This window comes from Mustela nivalis (assembly GCF_964662115.1).
Source record: "Mustela nivalis genome assembly, chromosome: 7".
NCBI classification, from domain to species: domain Eukaryota; kingdom Metazoa; phylum Chordata; class Mammalia; order Carnivora; family Mustelidae; genus Mustela; species Mustela nivalis.
Window position 1 is genome coordinate 51981799 of NC_139026.1, and position 27555 is coordinate 52009353.

Below are 27555 nucleotides of genomic sequence, written 5' to 3' on the forward strand. Positions count from 1 at the left end.
TACTGTACATTTTACTTTAATTTTTTCTCATCAAAATATATATTGAAGATAACTTTGTTTCCCAGAATGGCTATGCCAGCTTGCATCCTCACCAAGTCTTTTGAGTTTATTTTTGTGTATAGTGTAAGGAAATGATTCAGTTTCATTCTTCTCAATGTGGCTGTCCAGTTTCTCCCAAACTTATTGAAGACACTGTCTTTTTTCCTTTGGACATTCTTTCCTGCTTTGTCAAAGATTAGTTGACTATAGAATTGAGGGTCCATTTCTGGGATCTTTATTCTGTTCCATTGATCTATGTGTCTGTTTTTGGAACATCTGTGTTTTTGAAGAATAGTCGGAAAGGTTAATTACTAGAAGTAGACATATTGGATCAAAAGGTTAATAGTAGGATAGAAGTTTCACAAGGGGAAGGATTTTGTTCATTGCTATATCCTCAGAGCCTAGAACAGAACAGTACCTGGTATGTATTAGGTGTTTAATAAATATTCATTTAATGATGATATATATACAAAATTCCTAGAATATAGTTCTTGGGCTCAGTCTAAAAAATTGAGACAATATTTGCTAAGCAGATCATTGCAGACACTGCTCATTGGCTTAACTACTCATGCAACATCCTTCTCCCTAGCCATCTTCAAGCCATGGGTCTAGCTTGATATTCTGACCAATGACTTATAAGTGGAAAAGTGCTGAAGGGTGGATTTATGGAAAACTTTTGCTCTCTTAATAAAAAGTAAAAATTTCAGTAGTCACACAATGAATATTTTAGCTCATTCTTCCTGTATGGAAAATGGATGTGATGCTTGAGAATTCAGTGACAATTTTCAGATGAACCAGGAGGAGGGTGAAGGTCTGCATGCTACATAAGATAGAAAGGGCCTTGGTCTGCCAGCGTTATTGGGCAATTGTATCAACCCTGAGATGTCAACCTCTGTACCTCTTTCTTATTTGTTTAAACAACTACTAGTTGCTTTTCTGTTATTTATTGCTAGAGGGATTCCTAGCTCAAATGAGACAGATGCCAAATATATTCTAAGTAGATAGGTCAGTGTGATGAAAAACAGGGGTTTTGAAACAACACAGGTGTTAGGTAATCTGCAAGTACAGAAAGGAGTGCAGCTTGGCTGGGGCATAGGGATAAGACCAGAGAGAGAGAGAGAGAGAGATTGAGAGTTAGAGCCTTTTGTGCCATAAGGAAGAATCTGGATTTCATTCTGTAGACAACTGTGTAGAAATGAGTTAGACACGGGAGAAGCAAGATCATCACTCTGGTAGGAGCAGAGCTTGTAGGAGACAAGAAGACCAATCAGGAGACTATTTCAGTGTTGCAGTGAGAGAAAGGAAAGGCCTAAAGTAAGGTTGATACGGTGGGCAGAGGGGGGAAATATGGATTTGAAGTATACTGAACATGACTTAATTACTAGTTTAATATCAACAGGCACAGTGGAGAAAGTAATATAACTGCATTTTATCACCTCTAAGATATCATTGATATAAAGGACACCAGCATCTAAGGCACTATTTAAAGAAAAGAATCTCATCTAATTGAATTATAATATACCACTGATTGTCAAACACATTCTGGTTTCAGAGATGTGAAAAGATGTGTATCTTAGAATCACTGAAAGTTGGTAATAGCTCCTATTTGTAAGTGCTTTGTGCCAGGCATTGTGCTGAGAATTTTGCTTTGATTATTTCACTTAATAGCCTCAAAAGTTTGTGAATTGTTTCTGAGTATAGAAAAACAAAAACAAAAACTCCAACTTCTTTTTATGAGCTGGGTATAACATTGATACCAGACCTGGCAAAGATAACATAGAAACTAATCTCATTCAGGAACATTGACAACACGTCTTAAATGAAAAACTTGTAAACATGATCCAACAGCACATCAAAGAACTGATTTTTACATCATGATCAAGTTGATTTCATTTCTGCAGGTGTAGGAAGAGGTTTAAATCCACACTTTATAAAGGCTCAGTAAAAGAGTAATGAATGGTTAATTCCGTAATTATATGTATATGTTGTCTTTTCTTGAAAGCCAGGACCATGCTTACTATGAAAACACTGAAGTATTTACAATAGGGAAGACAGAAGACAAAAAGGCTATTTCTATTCTTCTTTTTTTTTTTTTTAAAGATTTTATTTATTTATTTGATAGAGATGACAAGTAGGCAGAGAGGCAGGCAGAGAGACAGGAGGAAGCAGGCTCTCCACGGAGCAGAGAGCCCGATGCGAGGCTCGATCCCAGGACTCTGGGATCATGACCTGAGCCGAAGGCAGATGCTTTAACCCACTGAGCCACCCAGGCGCCCCTATTTCTACTATTCTAAGTTCTAAGTTTGTTCTACACACTTCAGCAAATATAAATAAAGTAAAATAGAGGTATTAAGTATAAAAAGAAAAGATGAAATGATGATTATCTTAATATGAGATAATTTATACCTGGAAAATATAAGAGGACCAACTAAGAGAATACATTAAAGAGTAAGAGAATCAGTAAGTTAGCTGGACATAAAATTAACATGCAGCCATATTCATCATTATAGACAACATCTATCAAAAATAAATCACAAAAAACCCCTATAAGTGCATAAATTGACTCAGCAGTTAAAGAATTCAGTCTATTGCTTTATTAACACTTTTGCAAAATGGTGTTTTATGTTCAAGATCATTCATTGCTGTATTGTTTGTGGTAGTAAAAGACTGGAAACAGCCCAAATTACATCAGTAGGCAGCTGGTTAATAAGATATGGGACATGCACACAATATAATGCCGTGAAGCTATGAAAAAAATCTCCACTGATATGGAAATACACTTAAGGTATATTATGTGAAAATAAAAAGTGAGTTTATGTTACCTTTTATGTTAACAAGGTGGAAAGAAGAGTGAATAATCTTATTTGTTTGGGTATGGAGAGTTTAGAAAGTTACATAAAACACTAAGAAAAAGGACTGCCTAAAGCAGGTAGGGAGTGAGAAGCAGGTAAATCTGGAGCAAAGGTGGGAAGCCAGCTTTTCACTTTATAAAAGCTATTTTTTTTTAGGATTTATTTATTTATTTGAGAGAGAGAGTATGTGCAAGTTGGGGGGAAAGGAGGGAGGGAGAAAGAGAATCTCAAGCAGGTTTCCTGCTGAGCACAGACAGAGCAGGGCTCTGTCCTACTGAGATGCCTAAATTATAACCATTACCGTTATTTCTGCTTCTGTACCTTTGCTTGATAACCCATGAGGAGATGGAAAAATACCAGCAGACTTTCTATAGACACTCTGTAACCACACATCCCCCGCCCAGAATTGAACATGATAGAATGGCTGCTCCCGGGGCCCCCCATCCGGCTCTGGGCCAAGAGATAACAGCCATCTGATGTCAGAGAAATCCCCACCCGGAATTGGACGTGACAGAATGACTGCTCCTGGACCCCCCATCCGGCTCTGGGCCAAGAGATAACAACCATCTGGCACCCCGCGGCTTGACAGGGAGACCCCGGCCAATCCTGAGGTGACACATACCCTAGCGGTGCCAACTCAGCAGTTTGAAGAATGACAGCCCTTTGACTTAACCAATAATCCATTCCCAGCCTTTTCCCGCTCTGTAGCGCTCCACTCATATTATAGAGTTCCTTTTTGATTTTCCCGCAGTATGTGGTGATTTGTTACAAGACACTATGATGTATGCGAAGTCCCTGCCTCCCCAAAAATAGTGTATAAAAGGTATGATCCCGAGCTTGGGATCTCTTAGCGTCACCGGCACAAGTGCGCGGAGGTCCAGGTTCGAACTCATAATAAACGACCCTTGCTGTTTGGCTTTGACTCTGGACTCTGGTGGTCGTCTGTGGGGGGTCTCGGAATTTGGGCACAACACTACAACATGGGATCCCACAACCCTGAGATCATGACTTGAGCTGAAATCAAGAGCCGGAAGCTCAACCAGCTGAGCCACGCAGGCTTCCCCACTGTGTAGCTTTTTATATGTTCTTGTGTTTGAGTTATGTGACGGCTACCCATTTTAAAAGAAAAAAAAACCCATACTGTAAACATTTTAAGGAAAACAAGCTGAGTGACTTTTGAAAAGTTGGCTGACCCTTGAAAATTTTCATTTGGATTATCTGAAAAATATCTTTAGTTGCACAATTTATAGACCCACAACAATAAAAAAAACCCTTGATTTGTGCAGATTGATGATGGCACTTTGTGTAAACAGGTCACTCATTTCACCATCATTTGTTTGCCCACCTACTCTATATGGGGAGCACGGTGATTCCTGAAGCTGAAAAGCCCTGAGAGTACTTCATCTATTGAGTGACAGATGAATAAATAAATGATGACACTGTTGTGTATCAAGTGTCCTAGAAGACTTAAATCTAGTGTGTTGGTGAAGTGGTAAGGGGTACACCTAAGTCTGACAGAGAAAAAGCTCCTGGGGATAATTCTCATGGATCTGACTTTAGAAGGAAGAGCAGAAGTTCTTCAGATGATAGAGTAGGAAAGGGAGACAACACATGGGGATGTGAAGGGCATGGTCTCCCTGATGCCCTGCACACAGTCAAGGCCACCTGTGAGGAGCACAGGTGGGGGGGAGCTGGGAACAGAGAAGGAGGCAGGGGCCAGAACGTGGGGATCTGGGGCTAAGCTAAAGGTCTTCGCCAAAAGATTCTAAAACAGGAAATGACACGATCGGTTGTGTGCTCCAGAACTAGGATCCTGGTAGCAATGTGGAAGACAGACAAAAGGAAAGGACATTTGGCTGATCCTTGAGTAAGAACTAGCCAGGAAAAGATTAGAGAAAAGAAGGTTTCAAGGCAAATGGTCTAGTACCTCTGAATGACAAAAGGCCTTGGAGCCCTTAAGACACTGGCAGTGAGCCAGTGTGAAGGGAGCACAGTGCATAGGGAGGATAGTGACACGAGTTTGAAAAGGAAAGTCTGGATCATGCAAGGGTGTTGGATATTACTCCAGTTGTAACGAGTAGCCAATAAAAGCATTTAAGCAAGAGTGGTGTACTCTTGTGGACATTAAAAAAAACCATGATTGCTAGGTAGGAAATGGATTTAAGAGAGCAAGAAAATGAGCAAAGAGATCAGAGAGGAGGTTCTTACAGGGTGAGAGATAATGGTGTTTCAGGTAAGGATCTAGAATGGAGGGAGAAAGAGTAAATTTAGCTGATTAAGTCATGATCCTGTCATTACCAAGACAGTGCACATAGGAGGAGAGGAAAAGGAAGGAGGAATGGCAAGAGTTGACACGTTTGTAAGACATTCAAGTGGAAATGTGTAGAAGACATTTACATCTTTAGTAGGAACATCCCACACTGTGTTCTTACTGTAGGTAGTGTAAGTTTCAATTTCTCCCATTTTGGGCAATATTAAATTTGATCACTTGATTAAGGTGATATGTGCCAGGCTTCTGGCCTATAAAATTATTTTTTTCCTTTATAATTAAAAAATATTTTAGGTACTTTCAGGCTATGTAAATGTCTTGCTTCTCAGGTTTGCAAAAACAATGAATACTGTTATGCTGAAAAGAAATAAAAAATTAAAAAATTAAAAAAAGAGTAAAAGAAATGTCTTACTTCTCATCAATATTTCAATGCATTCATTTATTTATTTATGCCAATATAGAGTAATGGCTTCCTGTTTTATTTAATGGGTTATAATCTCTTACTGTCATTATTTGGATGCTAAATTGACCCCCATTTGGTCACTTTTTAAGCTGGTTTCCGAGTCCTTTTGACAGGTCCTCACCATTCTTTGAACAATTCTTTATTTTCAGGTCTATAATATTTCAAGCTCACTTTTAAATTTCCCTTCTCCAAAACCGGGATCATCATTTCTCTAAGGACTTAGGTTTTCTTGTTGTTTTTAGAGGGTAATATTAAAAATCACAAACTGGGCTGGAGGTATACCAGGCTCTCTCAGCAAACAGAGCTAGGGAATATATGTATGCTTAGACATACATATATATGTACATACACAATCTGATTGGCTTCCCACCCTGATGCCTTCTATACTCCACAGATAGACTATCCCATATATAAGAACATCTTCCTCTTCTTATTCTGGCTCTGACAGCTTGAACCAGACTACCTTCCTTGGCCAACATTCTCACCCTTGTCAGGATAGTACACCCCACTCTACTGTTACCTCTCTTTCATTCAATGTGGCAGCCAGCTTGCCTGGCTCTACCTAGTGGCTCTGGACTGAATTGTTCAGGAGAAGAAGAGAAGAGGTAGTTAATTCTTACTTTTGTGACTTACTGAATTTTCCAAATATACTTCGGTAGATATGTAGATATTTTGCTTACAAAATTTAAAAATAGATATTTTATAGATATCTACAAAATTTGTAAGCAAAATTTGCTTACAAAATTAAAAAAAAATTAACTGTGAAACAGACACAAGCCTAGACATATCTATATAAGATTATTTTGGTAAGTTGCTATTTATTCTGTAGGGGCTATTTATTCTGTAAATTTAATTTCTTCAGGGAATGCTTAATTAGTATCCAGTTAAAATAGAAAAGAAATAGTTACATGGGGTGTCTGGATGGCTCAGTCATTAAGCGTCTGCCTTCTGCTCAGGTCATGATCCCAGAGTCCTGGGATTGAGCCCCGCATGGGGCTCCCGGCTTGGCAGGAAGCCTGCTTCTCCCCCCTCCACTCCCACCACTCATGTTCCTGCTCTCACTCTCTCTCTCTCTGTCAAATAAATAAATAAAATCTAAAAAAAAAAAAAAGAAAATAAATAGTTACAAAAGAAAAGAGAGAAACAGGATGGTAGGTATGGTGACGTGAGCCCCAGTGTATTTTTTTTTTAATTTGCTCTTTTTTTCCATAAAATGGGGTTAATTTCAACATATTTATTAGTTGTGGTAGGAGATCCAATAGAGAGAGAAATTTAATATATTTATGTAAAATATTTAGTTAATAAATTTTAAAAAGCCTGGTATCCCAAACACAATGGGTAAGATTATCCTCAGAGAGGAGAAGGACACATCTTCTCTGACCCAGAAAGGATGGAAGACAGGATTAGTATAAGTTCTGATCTGCTTGGGTTGGCAGAAAGGAAAGTTCTGGTGCTCTCAAGTGATAAACTGTTTTTCAGTAAAATATGGGCCAAAGTCATATATTGAGAGTAAGAAAGGAATAGTGGCCAACAGGGTTTGAAAGTTGAAATGGGTGTTTGGACTAATTGTTGAGGCCCAAAGAGAGAGAGATATAGCTAAGAATGCAGAGGTCTTCAACATCTACATGGAGTTGAAAGATATATATATATATTTCTTTTAAAAAATAAAACTGACTTTTTCAGAGTAGTTTTAGATTCACAGCAAAATCAAAGGCCCAGAAAGTTCCTATATGCCCTGCTCCCCCAAATTCAGGCTCCACAAACAACATCCTCCCCAGAGTGGTACTGCCTTTGAAAATAATGACCTCCGCTGACACATCATTATCACCCAAAGTCCATAGTTTACCTTAGGGCTCATTCTTCCTGTCCTGCATTCTATGGATTTTGACAAATGTATAATTTATACATTTATACAATGTATACATATATACAATGTATAAATTATAGTATACAGAATAGGTCCACTGTCATAAAATTCTCTGTGCTCTGCCTACCCACCCAACCCTCTCCCTTAACCACTAGCAGTTACTGATCTTTTGCTGTCTCCAGTTACACCTTCTCCAGAATGTCCTATAGTTGGGAGTCCTACAGTATGCAGCCTTTTCACATTGGTTCCTTTTACTTAGTAATATACCTTTAAGTTTCCTCCATGTCTTTTCATGGCTTGATAGCTTTTTCTTCTTCGTACTAGATAATTTTCTGTTGTCTTGATGTATCACGTTTATTTATCTATTCACCTACTGAAGGACATCTTGGTTGCTTCCAAGTTTGGCAATGATGAATAAAGCTTCTAGAAACATTTGTGTCCAGGTTTTTGTATGGACTTAATTTTCCAACTCATTTGGATAAATAACAAGGAGTGCAATCATTGGATTGTACGGCGAGAGTAAATTTAGTATTGTAAGACTCTGCCAAACTGTCTTCCAAAGTGGCTGTATCATTTTGCATGCCCATCAGCAGTAGATGAGAATTCCTTTTACCTATTCTCACCAGCATTTGGTATTTTTCAGTGTTTTGAATTTGTGTCATTCTAATAGGTGTGTAGTGGTATTTTATTGTTTTAATTTACATTTCTCTAATAACATATGATGTGGAGCATGTTTTCATATGTTTATTTGCTATCTATATATCTTCTTTGGTGAGGTATAGGTTTGGGTTTTTGACCACTTTTTAATGAAGTTGTTTGTTTTCCTATTAGTGAGTTTTAAGAGTTTTAAAAACTATTTTGGATAACAGTGCTGTATCAGACATGTCTTTTATACATATTTTCTCCCACTCCTTGGCTTGTCTTCTCATTCTATTGACAGCGTCTTTTACAGAGCAGATTTTTAATTTTAATGAAGTCCTGCTTATCAATTGTTTCTTTCATAGATAGTGTCTCTGCTGTGTATCTAAAGTCACCAACCATACCGAAGGTTACCCAGATTTTCCCTTATGTTATCTTCTAGGTTTTGATAGTTTTGTGCTTTACATTTAGGTCTATGCTATGCCTTTAATTAATTTTTGTGACGAGTGTAATTTCTGTGTCTAAATCCTTTCTTTTCTATCCTCCCCTTCTCTTAACCTCCTTCCGTGCCCTCAGACCCAGACCCACCCACCCTTCCTTCATTCCTTCCCTCCTTCCTTCCTTTTTCTTTTCTTTCTTTCTTTCTTTCTTTCTTTCTTTCTTTCTTTCTTTCTTTCTTTCTTTCTTTCTTTCTTTCTTTCCATTTCCTTTTTCTTTCCCTCCCTCCCTTCCTTCTTTCTTCCTTTTCTTTCCTTCTTTCGTTCTTCACCATTGGTTGAAAAGGCTGCCCACTCTATTGATCTGTGGGGGTCCTGAGTTCCAGGGCCACACTGAGTGGGTGTACACAGCTGACAGGCCAAAGACATTCGAATCGCTATGTCGATTTCAAACACAACATAGGAAAACAAAACAAAAATCAGAAATAAAATCACCCTGGTTGAATGCCTTTTTATTTTTTATTTTTTATTATTATTTTTATTTTATTTTATTTTATTTTATTTTTTTTTTTTTTGGTAGAGGCCATGGGAACCCTGTGATGTTGGCAGACAAAGAGACATGGCCGGCCCATCAATGAATCGATGGAACGGAACAGATACCCAAACAGATATGCCCAAGCCCAACAAAGGTTCCACCTGAGATGCCTAAACTATAACCATAACCGCTATTTCTGCTTCTGCACCTTCCCCTTTTCTATTTTTTTTTTTCTCAAAGATTTTATTTATTTATTTGACAGAGATCACAAGTAGGCAGAGAGGCAGGCAGAGAGAGAGAGAGAGGAGGAAGCAGGCTTCCTGCTGAGCAGAGAGCCCGATGCGGGGCTTGATCCCAGGACCCCAGGATCATGACCTGAGCCGAAGGCAGAGGCTTTAACCCCCTGAGCCACCCAGGCACCTCTGCCTTTTCTACTTTATCAAAGATCATGTGGGTCAATTTCTGGGCTCTCTATTCTATTCCATTGATCTATTTGTCTTTTCTTTCACCAATACCATACTATCTTAATTACTAAGGCTCAAAGTCGGGTAGTGGGTATCCTCCAAATTTTTTCTTTTCCTTAACTATTTTACTGGGTGTTTTGCCTCTTTATATAAACTTTTGAATTAATTTGTTGGTATCCACAAAATAACTTGCTGGGACTTGATTGGGATTACATTAAGTGTGTAGGTCAAGTTGGAAAGACTGACAGCTTGACTATATTGAGTCTTACGATTCATGAACATGGAGTATCTCCCCATTTACTTAGTATTTTGATTTCTTTCGTCGGAGTTTTATAGTTTTCCTCATCTGGGTTTTATAAATATTTTGTTAGATATAAACTTAAGTATTTCACTTTACCGGGGGGTGCTAATATAAATGGTATTATGTTTTTAATTTCAAATTCCACTTCTTCATTGCTGATATATAAGAAAGCAATTGACTTTTTTATATTAACCTTGTATACTGTGACCTTGCTATAATCATTTATTAGTTCTAGGAGGGTTTTTGTTGTTGTTGTTGTTGTTGATTCTTTCAGACATCTGAACAAGAAATAATGTTCTCTTTGAACAAAGGAAGGTTTATTTTCTTCTTTCCCACTCCATATAACTTTTATTTCCTTTTTCCCCTATTGCATTAGCTAGGACTTCCAGGATGATACTGGGAGGGAGTGGTGAGAGGGGATATCCTTCCCTTTCCTCTGATCTTAGTGGAAAAGCTCAGTGTGATGTTAGCTCTAAGTTTTTAGTAAATATTTTTTTTTTATGAAATTGAGGAAATTCCCCTCCATTCCTAATTTGCTGAGTTTTTAACATGATTGTGTTTGAGATTTTTTCAAATGCTTTTTCTGCATCTATTGATTTGACCATATGACTTTTCTCCTTTAGCCTCTTCATATGATGAAGAATTGATTTTCAAATATTGAACTGGCCTTGCCTACCTGGGATTAATCCCATTTGGTTATTGTGTATAATTCTTTCATACAATGTTGAACTTAATTTAGTAATATTTTGTTGAGGATTTTTACACCTATGTTTATGAGACATTATTGGTCTATAGTTTTCCTATAATGTTTTTGTATTGTTTTGGTATTAAATTAATACTGGGCTCATAATGAATTAGGAAGTACGTCTCCTGCTTCTATCTTCTAGAAAAAAATTATAGAGAATTAGTATGATTCCTTCCTTAAATATTTGGTAGAATTCACTAGTCAACCTGTCTGGGCCTGGTGGTTTCTGTTTTGGAAGATTATTAATCATTGATTCAATTTCTTTAATAGATACAGACCTATGCAAATTGTCTGTTTCTTTTTTTGTGAGTTTTTTTGTTGAAGTGTCTTTTGAGGAATCGGTTTAATCTGGATTATTAAATTTATGGGCGTAGACTTATCCATAGTATCCTTTATTATCCTTCTGATGTCCATGAGGTCTCTAGTAATGTCTCTGATTTCATTTCTGATATTAGTAATTTGGGTCATCTATTTTTGTTTCTTAATTAGCCTCAAGAGGATTATTAATTTTATTGATCTTTTCAAGGAAGAAGCTTTTGGTTTCATTGGTTTTCTCTATTGATTTCCTTTATCAGTTTCACTGATTTCTGCTCTAATTGTTAATTTTTTTTCTAATAATCAGTTTGGATTTAATTTTTTTTTCTAATTTCTTAAGATGGAAGCTTAGGTTATTGATTTTAAGTGTTTCTTTCTTCCTTTTTTAAAATTTTCATTTATTTATTTGACACAGAGAGAGATATCACAAGTAGGCAGAGAGGCATGCAGACAGAGAGGAGGAAGCAGGCTCCCTGCTGAGCAGAGAGCCCCAGGTGGGGCTTGATCCCAGAACCCTGAGATCATGACCTGAGCTGAAGGCAGAGGCTTTAACCCACTGAGTCACCCAGGCGCCCTGTTTCTTTCTTTCTAATATATGCATTCAATACAATGAATTTCCCTCTAAGCACTGTTTTTGCTGCACCCCAGAAATTTTGATAAGTTGTATTTTTATTAGCATTTCATAATAAGTTCATTATATTTTAAAATTTTCTTGAGATTTCTTCTTTGACTCATGTGTTATTTAGAAATATGTTCTTAAATCTCCAGTATTTTATTTCCAAGGGATCTTTTTATTACTGATTTCTTGTTTAATTCTATTGTGGTCTATGAGCAAACATTATATGACTTCTATTCTTTTAAATTTGTTACGGTGCATTTTATGGCCTAGAATGTGGTCTGTTTTGATGAATATTTCATGTGAGCTTGAGAAGAATGTGTGTTCTGCTGGTTTTGGATCAAGTAGTCTATAGATGTCTATAGTAGTCTATAGTAGTCTATATCTGGCTGTCAGATGGTGCTGATTTTCTGCCTGCTGTAACTCCATTTCTGATAGAGGCTTGTTAACCTTTCCAACTGCTGTAGAGCCTGAATAGCCAAAGCAATCTGGAGCAAGAAGAACAAAGCAGAAGGTATCACACTTTCTGACTTCAAACTGTATTACAGAGCTATAGCAACCAAAGAAGTATAGTACTGGTATAAAAACAGACACTTAGGCCAATGGAACAAAAGAGAAGGCCCAGAAATAAACCCATATGTTTACAGTAAATTGATTTTCAACAAGGGGGACAAAAATCACAACGGAGAAAAAATAGTCTCTCTTCAATAAATGTTTTTGGGAAAAGAAGATAGCTACATACAAAAGAAATTGTGCCCTTATCTTATACCATACATTAAAATCAACTCAAAATGCATTAAGACTTAAGCATAAAACTGTAAAACTCCTAGAAGAAAACATAGAGAGCAAATGACTTGGCAATGTTTTCTTGTATAAGACACTAAATGCTTAGGCAACAAAAGCAAAAATAGACAAATGGACTATATCAAACTAAAATGCTTCTGCACAGCAAAGGAAATCATTAGCAAAGTGAAAAGGTAACCTACAGAATGGAAGAGAATAATTTTTCAAATCATGTATCTGATAAAAGGTTAATATCCAAAGTATATAAGGAACTCACATGACTCAATAGCAACCCCCCCCCACCAAAACCCCCAAACTGCACCAAAAATAATGATTAAAAAAAGGACAAAAGACCATTTCTCCAAATAGATATTTCTCCAGAGAAGGTGTACAAATGACCTATTGGTATATGAAATGCTGTTCAACATCAGTAATCATCAGGGAAATGCAAATAAAGCCACAATGAGATAGCACCTCCCAAGTGTTAGGATAACCATTATCAAAAAGTCAAAAGAGAACAAGTATTTAGAAATGTGTGGATCAGAGGTACTCCTTGTACATTGTCAGTGGAAATGTAAATTGGTAAAGCCATTATGGGAAACAGTATGGAGGCTCTTCAAACAATTAAAAATAAAAATAGAACTATGTTAGGATACAGCAGTCCCACTTCTGGGTGTTTACCCAAAAGAATTGGAATCAGGATCTCAAAGAGATATCTGTACTTTCATGTTTATTGAAACAGTATTTATAATAACAAAGACATGGAAACAACCTAAATGTCTATGGACAATATAATAAAGAAAATGTGGTATATAAAGGTAGTGGATATACTTAGCTTTAAAAAAGAAGGATATTCCATTATATGGTAATAAAAAAAATAGAAATGAAGGAAATTCTGCCATTTGCTACTACATGGATGAACTTCGAAGACACTATGCTAAAGGAAATAAACCAGACACAGAGGAACAAAAAATCTATTGTCTTATATCAAAAATCAAAAACAATGGAACTCGTAGAGGCAGAGGGTAGAATGATGGTTATCAAGGGCAAGAAGAATCAGGGAGATGTTGGTTAAAGGGCATATAGTTTTACCTACACATAGTGAATAAGCTTTAGAAATCTGTATAGCATAGCATGTATAGTTAACAACATTGTATTGTATGCATAAAAGTTTATTTTATTTTCTTTTATTTAAATTCAATAAATTAACACATAGTATATTATTAGTTTCAGAGGTAGAGTTCAGTACTTTATCAGCTGCATATAACACTCAGTGCTCATTACATCATGTGCCCACCTTAATGCCATTCACTCATTTACCCCATTCCCCCACCAATGTCCTCTTCAGCAACTCTCTGTTTCCTGTAGTTAAGAGTCTATTATTGTTTTGTCTCCCTGTCTGATTTCATCTTATTTTATTTTTCCCTTCCTTCCTCTATGATTCTCTGTTTTGGTTCTTAAATGCCACATATCAGTGAGATCATAAGATAATTGCCTTTCTCTGATTGAATTATTTTTCTTAGCATAATACCCTCTAGTTCCAACCACATCATTGAAAATGCTAAGATTTCATTTTTTTCATGGTTGATTAATATTCCATTGTGTGTGTGTGTGTGTGTGTGTGTATCTATATCAATCATATCTTCTTTATCCATTCATCTGTTGGTGGACATCTGGGCTCTTTTCATAGTTTGGTTATTGTGGACATTGTTGCTATAAACATTGGTGTGCAGGTGCCCTTCTAGATCACTACATTTGTGTCTTTCTGGTAAATTCCTAATAGTGCAATTGCTTGTTCATAGAGTAGCTCTATTTTTAGTTTTTTGAGGAAAAAATTCATACTGTCTTCAAGAGTAGCTGCACCAACTTGCATCCCCACCAACAGTGTAGGAGGGTTCCCCTTTCTCTGAATCCTCACCAACACCTGTATTTCCTGACTTGTTAATTGTAGTCATTCGGACTGGTGTGAGGTGGTATTGCATTGTGGTTTTGATCTGTATTTCCCTGGTGCCAATTGATGTCGAGCATTTTTTCATGTGTCTGTTGGCCATTTGGATGTCTTCTTTGCAGAAATGTCTTTTCAAGCCTTCTGCCCATTTCTTTTTGGATTGTTTGTTCTTCAGTTGTTGAGTTTGATAAATTCTTTATAGATTTTGGATACTAGCCCTTTATCTGATATGTCATTTGCAAATATCTTCTTCCATTCTGTGGGTTGTCTTTTGGTTTTGTTGACTGTTTCTTTTGCTGTGCAAAAGCTTTTTATCTTGACAAAGTCCCAATCGTTCATCTTTGCCTTTGGAGATGTGTCTAGCAAGAAGTTGCTATGGCGAGGGCCACAAAGGTAGCTGCCTGTGTTCTCTTCTAGGATTTTGATGGATTCTTGTCTCACATTTAGGTCTTTCATCCATTTTGAGTCTATTTTGTGTATGGTGTAAGGAAATGTCCAGTTTCATTATTTTGCATGTGGCTGTCCATAAAAAGTTTCTCAAAAAGAGTAAATCTTATATTAAATGTTCTTATCAAAGAAGAGGGAGGGAAGAAACTGATGATGATTACATTTGTGGCATTGTATATGGTGATGGTTTCATAAGTATATACTTACCTTCAAACTCATCAAGAGGTAGACATGATATATGTGTGTCTTTTTTTGTATTTCAGTCATACCTCAAGAAAAATAACCACTTAGAGATAAAGGAAGAAAAGAAGTAAGGAAGGAAGATAGGAAGGAAGGAATGGAGGAAGGGAGGAAGAAATTGACTACCTTATGCTACACTCTGAATTAATCACAGTGGTTGCACAATGATGGTAAAAGAATAAGAGCTTTCAATTTTCAGGTGTAAGGAAATAGAAGTGTTGGCATATTTTTAAGGACATTTATTGTCATAGCATATATGAATTAGAAACCACAAACTGTGGCATTCAAGAAATATAACATTCCTTTTTTTAAAATGTTGAATTAAACCCAATTCTGCTTCCATTTTTCCAAATTGCTGGGTGAGACTTAATCTTAGTTTCTATTAGAGCTTTTTTCACAGTGCAATTTGCAAAGGAAAATGAGGAGATTGCTTTAGTGTTTGCTTGAAATGGTACTCCTGATATGACCGTGTCATTGTCAAATCCCTGAGACCCCTTTAAAGCCTGGCTGCTTGGGTGTTTCTATGTTAGATTTGGGCGTGAGATTGTTTGCTGAGACTAAGAGCTCTGTAGTTCAGAGTGGGCCTCATTTAACTGAGAGGCTCTGTCTTGCCTCTTAGGTGCAGTGAGGGAGGGGACCACAGATATCCACTATCTTGGGTCACACAAAACTCCACCCAACTCCTGGTTTTGGATTCTCCCTGCCAATTGGGTTTCTATTCTTTCCTCCCTGCAAAAACGTCTTTCTCTTCTTCTTCGGGAGCACCTAGAGTAAGTAATTTGCTCAGTAGTCAGGGCTTTCACAAGGTTATCTTTAAGTAACCTCTGCTTCTAACCTTAACAATTCTCAAGGCAAGAGAACACAAGGGCCTGGCTACACTTTTGAAATAAGAAAGGGAAAAACAAGGGATTAGGATCAGCACAGATCACATTCTTACCAAATCCTTTTTAGAAGTGAAAACAAAACACCAGTTAATTTTCAGTAAATTATCCTCCCATGCTATTCAGGGAAGGAAGCTGGGAAACTGAGAAATATTTCACGTGTTTTGAAAGAAAAATGAACATGTATAGTTTCAGTTCAGGTATGTGCATAGATATATTTTCTTTTTGAAAAAAGAGAAAGGAAAAGATAAAGGAAGGGAGAACAGTCTAGTTATCATTTTGGTAATTTCCATTTTACATATACATCTCCATAACCTCACATTATTGGATTAAAACACTTTTTGTTTAAAAGACTTTTTTTTTTTCTTTTTAAAGAAAGACTTCTGGTGCCAGACTCCCATGTTATGATTTTCTTATACAGGAGTGGGTAAAATTACCCACTCCCCCAGTTTCTTCTTTGGTCTCTATTTGATAATGCCATTACTGCCCACACACATATTCTTCCTGCTTGTGCAAGCAAAAATATGATCCTAGAAACATGGAATTTTAATCCCAGGATTTAATAAAGAGCACTAGCTTCAAGAGAGTTACATCTTTTTTCTGGGATTAGTGAAATGTCAGAAAAATGTGTTGATCTCTGTTTATTACTTCTTCCATTCTTTATGTAAGAATGTATCAGCAATACTTTACCTCATAAGAAAAGGATCAAAATTCATGGGGATAAATAGCACTACCTGCATCACTGAAAGGAAGGCATTAGTGCAGAGTTTATTCTTCTCTCTTTGGAACACCTAAGGTGAAATCAATAAGTGGTCTGGATCAAGGGGAGGATTTCCCATCTAATCCCTGTGATTGAGAAACCTCTTGTTTTTTTTTTTTTTTACAAAATTTCCACATTCATTTTGGATCAGATCCTTTGGGTCATCTTTAAAGATTTCTAAATTTTCCATTTTGAAACACAGTGACTTTGATTCTGAGGGAAGCCAAGAGAACAGTTTTCATACTGTTTCTTAGCTTTTTCTCAGGAACAGAGAATTCGATTTAATTTTTTGGCAATGCTACTTCATAGGAAATATTATATTCATCCACTGGGGTGCACAGAATGTCTAATTTTTTTTTCTTTGTGATGTTAGCAATTGTTGGTGTTCAAGACCTAGATACATTATTTCATTATGAGTCGCAAAATGGTTTAGGTAAAATGAGATATTTAGAAAAGTCTCTGAGATGTCTAAAATACTATGCAAATATAAAATTTCATCAATATTTGATTTTCTGAAGAAGAAGGAGGAGGTAGAGGAAGAAGAAGGGGAGGAGGAGGGGAATGGAGAAGAGGAGAAGGGGGAGAAGGAGGAGCAAAGGGAAGGGGAGGTGGGGGAGAAGAAGGAGGAGGAAGAGGAGGAGGAGGGTGAGGAGAAGACCCATATAAATTAAAAATAAAAAATAAATAGACAAAATTGCTCCTCAAAAATTTTTTGAGTTGAGAATGTTTTCATCAAGGGGACAGCAACTGAAAGATAATTTGGCTTCTGAATCAAATATAGGTCCATTTACCCTCCTTTCCTCTTCCCAATCACCATTTAAGGAATTTTGGAGACAGGAAGAAACCCACAGTAGGGCTAAAAATGAGAGGGGACATCATCAATAAGAGTTCTGTACCATCACCCCCCACAGAACATTGATTTTAGCAGTTATGGATGAGAGTACCCTGGGGGAGTTGGAGAGTCCAGTGGGGAAGTCCTAGCACACTGTGTGGGGTGGGGGAGATCTGAGAATAGATGCACTGAAGGGGGTTAGAAGAATATTTTCACTTTGCTTTCAACACCTTCCCCCAAGATGGCACAGTTTGGTGCCGGGGAAAACGCCATGGCCTGTGATTTTTCCTGTGAAGGGAAGTGAGAACTTACTGAATGAGTGCCCCATTAAAGTTTGGCTTGGTCATGTGACTTGCTTTAGCCAATAGAATACAAATGGAACTTACATACTCTTCATTTTAGCCCAAGCTTTAAGAGCCCTTGCTTGATTCAGCTGTTTCTCTTTCCCCTCTTCCACGAGAATAGTTTATACTCATAACATTACATTGAGGGAAAATCTGTTATTCCCATTTCTTTGGGAGGAATCTGAGGTTGAGAGGTTAAGTAACTCCCCTTCTCACTCAGTGGGTGAGGAAAAGATGGAGTCTGAATTTGTCTCTAGGTAATCTGGTGCCGGTGTCTAGACTTAAACCACTGCACGATACTGTCTGTCTCCAACACATTCTTTTTTTTTTTTTTTTCTTTTTTAAAGATTTTATATATTTATTTGACAGGGGAGAGAGATCACAAGTAGGCAGACAGGCAGGCAGAGAGAGGGAGAGGAAGGGAAGCAAGCTTCCTGCTGAGTTGAGACCCTAGGATCATGACCTGAGCCTAAGGCAGAGGCTTTAACCCACTGAGTCACCCAGGTGCCCCCTCCAACACATTCTTTTATTTCAATTATTTTAGTCTCTTCTGAAGTCCATTTTTGATGTCTTAGCTGAGAGACAAAGACAAATATTTCCGGTTTCCTCTCAAAAAATCTCTCTCTAAACAAAGGGTTCCTAGACCAACGGATGAGTTTTTTCTTGAGGTCTCTCAGAATGTAAGCTATTATCAGTTATTCCCTGTTTGACTTTACAGGTAATATCCACAGCTGAACTCTAAGTAGATTTGTTACACATCTGTGTTCTTCACATTATTTAAAATAATATAATTCTTTATGTGAACATGTAGTTAATATTTGATAAGTAAACAACAGAACAAATGATAGCTTGAACAGAGACATTTATTCAACAAGCTTCTTTGATGTCTGTTTCACAGAGACAAACAACTCCATTTCTTTTAAATAGAAGTACAGGACAGGGAATCAGCAAAATACAGAGCCTACTTATGGTCTTCAAACGTTGCCGTACTCTGCATCTATGGAAAAAAGAGAAACATAGGAAGGTTGTGGGATGTTCTCAGGAAGACTCCCTCAGTTGAGCCTGGGGAGCAGAGGGGACTAGAAAAGAGGTTGGCACACTTTGGCTGTGAAAGGCCACATGCTAAATATTTTGGATATTACAGGCCATGTGGATTCTGTCATAGCTGCTCAACTTTTGAAAGCAGTTATAAAAAATAATGTAATGAGTGTGGCTCTGTTCCAATAAACACTTCATTTTATAAAGATAGACATTGGGCTAGACTTTGTCAGAAGGAAACAAATCAGCTGTGTTGGAAAATGTTGCCTAATAGAAAGAGCTATCTTATCAACAAATGAGCAAACAATGCTTATTGATTTTACTAATAATGGTGTGAATAACTGAAGTTGGAGTCTACCTACAGAGTAAGTGCTTTTCTCCACAGTTTTCTGTGTGAGAATGTGCCCAGTGAACAGACTTGGGTGTAGGAAAAAACTTGTAGAGAATTTTAAATTTAAAAGGAAGTTTAGGGAGCACGATTCCTGTGGAATGATGGTCCTGGCCTGTGACCTCTTACCTACGCTGCAGGAGGCAATGTACTCAACAATGGCTGACTCATCTGAAGGAACTGTTGGATGAAAAGAGACCCCTCCCCCCCCCCCCCCAAAAAAAATCTATAAACTGGAGCCCATATTAAGTCTGTCCACTTTACTTACGGGGAAAAGTACATCATATCAGGATTGTCAAAACTGCATAAATATACAAGTGTTGAACAGGATGGTTAAAATATCTATAGTCTAACACTTATTTTTCATAAACTGCTTTTCCTTATTGTATTATAATTTTATGTGTATTACACTCTCTATCTCTAAACTCTTTGAGAGCAGTGACCAAATATTATCCTTCTTTTTAAATTTCTAAGTTTCTGACTCAACAGATATTGATAAATTGGTTTTGATAATAGTTTCTACACTATGTATCTCAGAGCAGAGAGACAAATAGATGTAGTACTGACTGGATGGACTAAAACTAGGGTCTACTGTAACAACAGGATGCATTTCTTGGCTCTGGGTTGAGATTCTGTAGTTGTTTTGGTTTCCTTTGATTTACCTGTCTCATAGTAATCATAGACTAACAGTCGCTGGCTTGAGGTCTCTTACTGGGATGTCTTGCAGAACCATGAAGGAAAAGCTGAGTGTCTGATTTGTTACCTGAAAGGAAAAGTGGGAGTAATGGTGAGGCTAGAAATCTTCCTTCTCTTTTCCCTGAGTAAATTATATTATTTTTTGTTCTCTGATTCTTATACATTAGGGTCTTTTACATGAGCAAACATTTATGGGTGACAAGATGAGTTTTATTTTCTTATTTTTAAAAATATTTACTCATTTATGTTAGAGAGAGAGACACACACAGAGAGAGAAGGTGCAGAATCAAGGGGAGGGGGCAGAGGAAGAGGGAGAATCCCAAGTAGACTCCCCACTGAGCCTGAAGTCTGATGTGGGTCTCGATCTCACCACACTGAGACCATGACCTGATCCACCTAGGTGCCCCCAAGATGGGTTTTATACACAACTTTGGAAACACTTTACCATGAACAAAATTCCCCTGATTTTCTCCTAAACACCTAAGATAATCCATATTCTCCTGTAGTCTTCTGTATGAGATTAACTCTCTGAGCCCAGGTGAATGGTTTCTAAGATGCAGAGGTACCATTTGTAATTATTGAACTATTCTACTTGTGTGCCAGATAAATCATTTTTTTTTGCTTTATAGTCAGATTTGAAGATATTCATGAGGTTTAGATTTTATTTTCTCTTATATAGTGATATATTAGAAATGTTTACACTATCATTGATCAATCACCATGTGACATATTTATTCTTTTGGGGGAGGTCTTCAAAATAACAGACAAAATAATCCTTCTGTTCTATTGGTTTTCTACTTGAAATTTCATAGAAATACTCATTTTACAATTTTAACATAATTAAAGAGAGCAGTAGACTCCATGGATCTAAAGGGAGATTTCTCTTCTCTTAAATTAAAGGAACTTCCTGGAAGGGTGCTACTAATTACTGCTTTCCTCATACTACTTATTTTCTAGTGAAGAGAACCACTTAAAAAGACCACCAATATGTATAGTGTCAGCCAAATGTCAGAACTCTTACCTGTTCCACATAAATGAGGACATGGTTATTCCTTTCATCCTGCTCACATGGCAAGATCTCTCAAGCTGAGGAAATTCAGAAAATTTAAAAAGTTAGAAAATGAGAACAGATTGTAGTAAAGGACAAATGTCTAATGATGTCAGGAGTAGGATTCCTATAAATCATTTCCATGATAAAATAACTGGATCACATTAAAGACATAAAAGATGGGTGAGGGGAGGAATCAGATTTGGATATGGGCAACATTATTGTGTCTTGACTGTGAAAAAACCATCTGGCTTTCTGTGAAGAGACAGAAGCTGGGTATTTTCAGATCAGGATTTACATCATGCTTCAATATCCAAGTAACAATTAGACACTCTGGCATCTGTGATGAATCTAGTTCAGATTAACTTTATCACTGCCAAAATTTTTAGAGCATCTCAGCCAATTTGGTACTTAATCATAGTCTGTCTTTCTTGCATTGTTACAGTAAAATAAAGTTTCATGCCTATGTGCTTTAAATCCCTAACTAGCCAATGCACAGCTATGTGCTTTAAATCCCTAACTAGCCAATGGACAGGGGCTTCTCTTGGGTTTCTCCAGTACCACAAGAGTCCCTTAATTAGAGACAAATAAGCAATTACTGAAATGAATTTTCTGGGTTTTGGAAAAATACTCTTGAGGCAGGATGCTAGAAATAAGGCTTTGATATTGATATGGTCTTAGTTTGAAGATACAGAGTATCCTTTTGTATGAGATCTATTAGGCTTAAAACACACCTACAGTTTTTACTGTTGGTTTCAAGGGGATAAAACCGGACACTGTCTTCATATCAACAGTCACCATATTGGAAACAGGATGGCTCCCTGTGTAACTGTAGTGTCAAAGGAAAAAGGAATTAGGGCTTTGTATGTGAAAGAAAGCCAGAGTCCCTCCTTCAAGACCTACCATACACATGCCTAGCCTTCTTGAAGTTTTCTGTAACATTTTAATTACTAGTAATCTCTGTTCCATGGACACGTATGACATTGATATTTGGAAACCTGAATGTGCATCAGATCTATAGCTTACTAAAATCATAAATGTTCAAGTCTCAGTCCAAAACTATCAAATTAGAATCTTTGGAACGGAAGCTTGGTAATCTGCATTGCCAGTTTTTGGACACTCCATTTATACTATACAGTTTTTATTTTGTAGGTATTTCTTTTCTATTTTTTTTTTTAAAGATTTTATTTATTTATTTGACAGAGAGAGGTCACAAGTAGGCAGAGAGGCAGAGCGAGAGGAGGAAGCAGGCTCCCTGATGAGCAGAGGGCCCCATGTGGGGCTCAATCCCAGGACCCTGCGACCCAAGCCGAAGTCAGAGGCTTTAACCCACTGAGCCACACAGGCTCCCTATTTCTTTTCTATTTTTAGTTAACCTGAATGCAGCATGTCTCCAGAGAGTTCCAAAGTGTTGTGGGATCAGATAGACTCTTATGCTTTATACTTTGAATAAACCCATATTTACTAATTAGGTTGGTTGTCTGAAATAAAATTTGTTTTACGATATCAATATCATTAGCAGTAGACACATAGTATTATATGCTGTTATGTTTTCTTAGGATTCCTGTAAGTTTTTTTTTAGTTAAGGATTTTATTTATTTATTTATTTTAGAGAGAGAGAGAGAGAGAAATAGAGAGAGAGCATGTGCGAGCAGGTGGAGGGGCAGAGGGAGAGAGAATCTGAAGCAGACTCCATGTGGAGCGTGGAGTCCATTGTAGGGCTGGATCTCACAATAGCGAAATCATGACCTGAACCAAGAGCCAGATGCTCATCTGGCTGAGCCACCCAAGAGCCCCAAATTCCTATAGGTTTTTGATGGGTTATTACAGGGCAATTTCTATATTTTACATTTAATTTATACTATTTAATATTAACATCTGCTATTTATGTATTTGATTAGAAAAATAATAAAATAGAATTTAATTATTCAGAAGTGGTAAGGAAGACTTACTTCAACCTAAAGTACAAATCTTTGTGGAAAGTAATTTTTTAAAAAAAGATTTTATTAATTCATTCAACAGAGAGAGAGAGAGAGCATGAGCAGGGGGTAGGAGCAAAGAGAGAGGGAGAAGCATGTTCCCCACTGAGCAGCATGATTGGTGTAGAGCTCAATCCCAGGACCTGGGATCATGACCTGAGCTGAAGGCTGTTGCTTAACCAACTAAGCCGCCCTGGCACCCAAAAGTAACTTATTCTTCATCAATGAGTTGAACAAAAAATTTGTGCAAAAGTAGGAATTTATTAGAACATTTGAATGGTCTACATTTTTTATTTGACAGTTTAAGACCAGACTTTGCTTTTAAATGTTCTTAAAGTTACTGAAACTTTAAGACAAAAAAAAATTGCTAGAGAAAAGGATCACTTTGTAATGTATACAAGGCTAACTTCATTAGTAGATATATCAATTTTAAATTATATCCACCTAACAGCATAGCTTCCAAATATATTTTTAATTACTAAAGTTTCCAGATAGCTTTTATACTCAGGATTATGTGATTCAGTCAGAAGTCTTACTTGACATTCAGTGAGATCTGGAAGCTGATGTGAGCTTTGGGTCCATCACAAGTATGGGGTACAGTCTGCACCTCCAAGGCAAATGAGGAGTCCTCCTTCTCTGGAAGAATATTGTATATCATGGATGTCTGTGGAGCACCAAACACACTGTCAGCTTCTCTCCTTACCTGGGACTCCTCATTTTTTCATCATTCAACTTTTCTGATTTGCCCTTTACTTGTCCAGGAAGGAGAGATCAGAGCTCCCCTTTCATTCGGTAAGGTTAAACTTTCCCACATAACTGGAGTCTTACTTGAAGATACACACATCTGTCTCCAGTCACTGTTATAGAATATTCACTAGGCAGCTCTGGCAATGAGATCTAATGCTGCAGCAGGAGGTTGTTGTCGTCCACTTGGAAATTTGTGACAAATGCCTGTGAGTTCTGGATGGTCACCTGGGCAGCTTTCCCAGTCCTGGTGCAGGTGGCTGTTCCATATCTGGATAAGGCCTGGAGAGCCACCACTGTGTCCTGGAAACGTCAGAACCCACTTCCACAGAGTAAGTTTTTGGTAGCAGGGGTTTCTCCCCAAAGTCTGTGTTGGTTACCACAATGGGATGCTGGCTTTTCCCCCTGAAGTATACACCTACTCTTTGTTTTTCCTTTCTTACTGCCTTTCAGGCCTCATCAAACTTATGCTATAATTTCTGTAAATGAAATACAAGATTATTGATGTGAATTAGCCCCGCCACTTATTTTCCCTTATATTGGTTTTGTCCTAAGGGATTATTCTCTCTTTCTAGAAGATGCAGCCTGCTCTTTTTCATCAACAGTCCTCTTGGCTTTATCTTTCAAAGACCGGGTCAAAAAATCAGCAAGCTAGGAAAAAGAGTGACTGGTGTTAATGTAGATAGAAGAATGAGAGAAACTGGCTACGAGTAGTCATATGAGACAGCTGAACTTTCCCAACCTTCTTTTCTTCTTTTATACAGCTTATTTTACGTTCTCCACCTAATGTCTCTGAAAAACAGAAGTTTCACTAGGTCCATCCTAAATATTGAAAGAAGATTGCAGGACTGAAAATTCAGATTTCTGGATGTTTAACAAGAAAGGAAAATTCCAAGAACTTCAGCTTTGAAAAAGAAGCTCAGTTTAAAGAGAAGGTCAGAAGGGAGTTCACAGGGTAGGTAGAAAGGAGTGGAGAGCCTGAACAGGACTTCTTAGTCATTCTATGAAGATCAAAGTGAACTCCACTTGGTCTACTTTCATTTAAATCGTACAATTTTCTGGCTCACCTTAGATAATTTCTTGTTGGAAGAATCCTACAGATTTAGTCTGGAGCCTAGAACACTGATTCTCCCTTTTTTTTTTTTTTCAAGGTTTATTTTATTTATTTGGGGGGGTTGGCAAAGGGAGAGGAAGAGAGAGAATCATAAGCGGACTCCCCATTAAGGATGGAGCCTGATGTTGGGCTCCATCTCACAATGCTGACATCATGACCTAAACTGAAATCAAGAGTTAGAGACTCAACTGACTAAGCCACCCAGGCACCCCTACAACACGGATTCTTAACCAGGGGTGATTTTACCTGGTTTCAACTGGGAGTAGGGTGTTATTGGCGACCAGTGGGGAAAGGACAGGGGTACTGCTAAACATTGAAGAGTCGAGGACAGCCCCTCACAACTAACCATCTGACCCAAAATGTCAAGAGCACTGATATTAAAAAACCCTAGAGTGTGGTCAATGACCAATGTGCATAAGCTCTAGAGAGGAATGATGTTTACGGTGAGTAGCCAAATCGACAGGATATTAACATAGTACTTAGGGAAAAGTGTTTTTTGAGAATGTCTTAGATCTATCTCTTCATATTCTCACTATCCTCAAATATCCCTAAGATGTAACAGTCTCTTATCTTTCCTCATTAACTGTTGTATTTTCAAGCTTCCCATGTGCCAAGTGTATCTAGAGACTGAAGAAGACTATTTGGGAACCACAGACCTGGGTGGAGGAGAAACCCCCATGGGAATTTTCTTGCTTTGTGATCCACTTCATGATGCACGAGGCAGAAGTCAGCTCCTCTGAGGTTGGGGCGGGCTGGGCCGTGAGGTTAGCTAGGAGCACATAGGACATCATCTCCACCTCAGATGAGGGAGCCGGGGGTTTGTAAAAATGCCCCACTGGTGCCCCGAGTTTCTGAGGTTGCTCCCAATGGACTGAGCTGTCTTAAGGGTGAGAAAAATGAGAGAATCCTGATTACTAGTAGATGATACGTGAACACATACATAATTGTATCATATGGAGCTGAAGAGAGTACAGAGAAGAAGTAATGAGCCCTGCAAATTCACTAACTCCCATTTCCATGCTACAGTTGGTTTAGTCCTGTGGGGAGAAGTTGAAGTTTATTGTTGGAAGAGGAAGCACAGAGCATCCTTATCAGTCTCTCAAGTGTTTTAATTGAGTCAGAGGAAGAGGAAAGTGACAGAGAGAGTTCTCTTATTCCTTGAGATATTTCCTGGAAACTGAAAGATAAACTGGAATATAAAACACATCTATTGATCTCAGAGGACTTTTGTGATAATCTCTGGCAAATAGAGATAAAATCATTTGGAAAATGCTATTACACTTCCTTTAAAGGGTTTTTGCTTGTGTCTCTTTTCATCCTAGTGGGGAGACAAATATCATGTGAAATATGTATAAATTATATTAGAGTGAGCACGGGGGGAGGGGCAGAGGGAGACTCTCAAGCCGACTTCCTGCTGAGCGGGGTGCCTGTAATGGGGCTCAATTTCACAAACCTGAGCCTAAATCAAGAGTTGGAGGCTTAACTGACTGAGCCACCCAGGCACCCAAGAAGACATTTTTATAAGAGGTGCTCTGATTTCACAATATATGAGTTGGCTAAGGAATTCCATATGGGAGCTGGTTACTTTCATTTAGAATATAGCTCTTCTCTTTTCGTAGTATCAGTGTAAGCAAAAAAGGAATTTTTTTTTTTTTTTTTACCATTTGCTCTCTCTTTCGTGGCTTCCTCATCAAGAGAGTTCAGTATTTCTCTCCACTTCTCTTGGTTTCTCACTAGGGCAAAAGCGTAGGCCAACAACGCCTTGGTGTAGCTGTGGCTCCCACGTATCTCTTCCTTTGCTGTGTTCCAGGCAGTCTCCAGGCAGAACAGGGCATTGCGAATAACAGGGTGCTGCAAAGACAAAGAGGCAAGGATGTCAAATTAGGGTAAGTAGAGGATGGAGACAGCCCTGACTTGGATATTGCTCGATAGATGCCGTTTGTGGTTTCCCACCAGCTAGGTAGACAGCCAGATATCCACGAGACTGAAATGGAAAAAATATATCAAATCTCTTAGCTTTATAGTTAAGTCTTAAAAGAATAAGGCTAGTGAACCCATGGTTTTCAGATTAGTTTTGGCATAGAGTCCAAGGGCATGGCTAGGCAAGCATAAGTTCCCTTCAGTGGATTCACAGAAGAGCTCATCTAGCTGAGAAATGCCTCCACATTGAGCAAAAGGGAAGTGGGGACTTGGCTTCTAGTGGGGCTGTTCCAGACATCAGGCTGGTAGTTTCCATGGTAGGAAATGGGATTGAGGTGAACCTTACAGTGACTGGAAGGGGAAATTCCAGAAGAGCAATAGTAATGTAGGCAGAGAGGGTCACTTCACCTTCACCCAGAGGGGGAAGATTTTTATTAATTCTACTCTCAAATTTTAGTATATTCTCTACTGCTGTTTCATAGAGACTCTTCTCAAGATCTGTCTCTATCAAGCAAAATAGCATCTGCATGCAAAGCACTGTTTCTTTGTCCTCTAGAATTTTCAGGTTTAATATTCCTTCCCTGATGCCCTCTCACACTGCTGGACTTCATCTTCGCAATGTCTCTGTGCCTTTCTTCTCCCCTCACCTTCTGACCTTTGGAGGAATGTTAGTTTTGGTGTATCACGAGGCTCAGGATAAGTACTCAGAACACCTCACCTTAATGGCATTGTTGAGCAGAGACCTGAAACTCCTGAAACAGTCATTGCCCTTCTGCCTTTGAGAGAGCCAGATGAGGGCTTGGGTGATGCGTGCTTCCTCGATTAAGATGTAGGTTCGAGGGGCGCCTGGT

At 38.0% G+C, this 27555-nt stretch overlaps 2 protein-coding genes and 1 pseudogene across 5 annotated transcripts in view; 1 reads left to right on the forward strand and 2 right to left on the reverse strand.

Moving 5' to 3' along the window:
• Positions 1-27555, forward strand: part of KLRG1 (killer cell lectin like receptor G1) — a gene marked incomplete at its 5' end in the record, with an annotated part of 430961 nt that overhangs the window by 126481 nt on the left and 276925 nt on the right. The window lies entirely within an intron of this gene.
• Positions 1-27555, reverse strand: part of LOC309868430 (alpha-2-macroglobulin-like) — a 126992-nt gene that overhangs the window by 49795 nt on the left and 49642 nt on the right. The gene's annotated exons all lie outside the window — the stretch shown is intronic.
• The window catches only part of LOC309868821 (pregnancy zone protein-like), a 56711-nt pseudogene continuing 47907 nt past the window's right edge, over positions 18752-27555 (reverse strand). The window contains exons 24-34 of the transcript in view: positions 27423-27533; positions 27051-27227; positions 26446-26635; positions 25441-25655; positions 23755-23973; positions 23463-23590; positions 21686-21776; positions 20921-20985; positions 19866-19966; positions 19333-19374; positions 18752-18774 (exon numbers count right to left, since the gene is read on the reverse strand). The product of the transcript in view is annotated as a pregnancy zone protein-like (transcript). The remainder of the gene's footprint in view (positions 18775-19332; positions 19375-19865; positions 19967-20920; positions 20986-21685; positions 21777-23462; positions 23591-23754; positions 23974-25440; positions 25656-26445; positions 26636-27050; positions 27228-27422; positions 27534-27555) is intronic.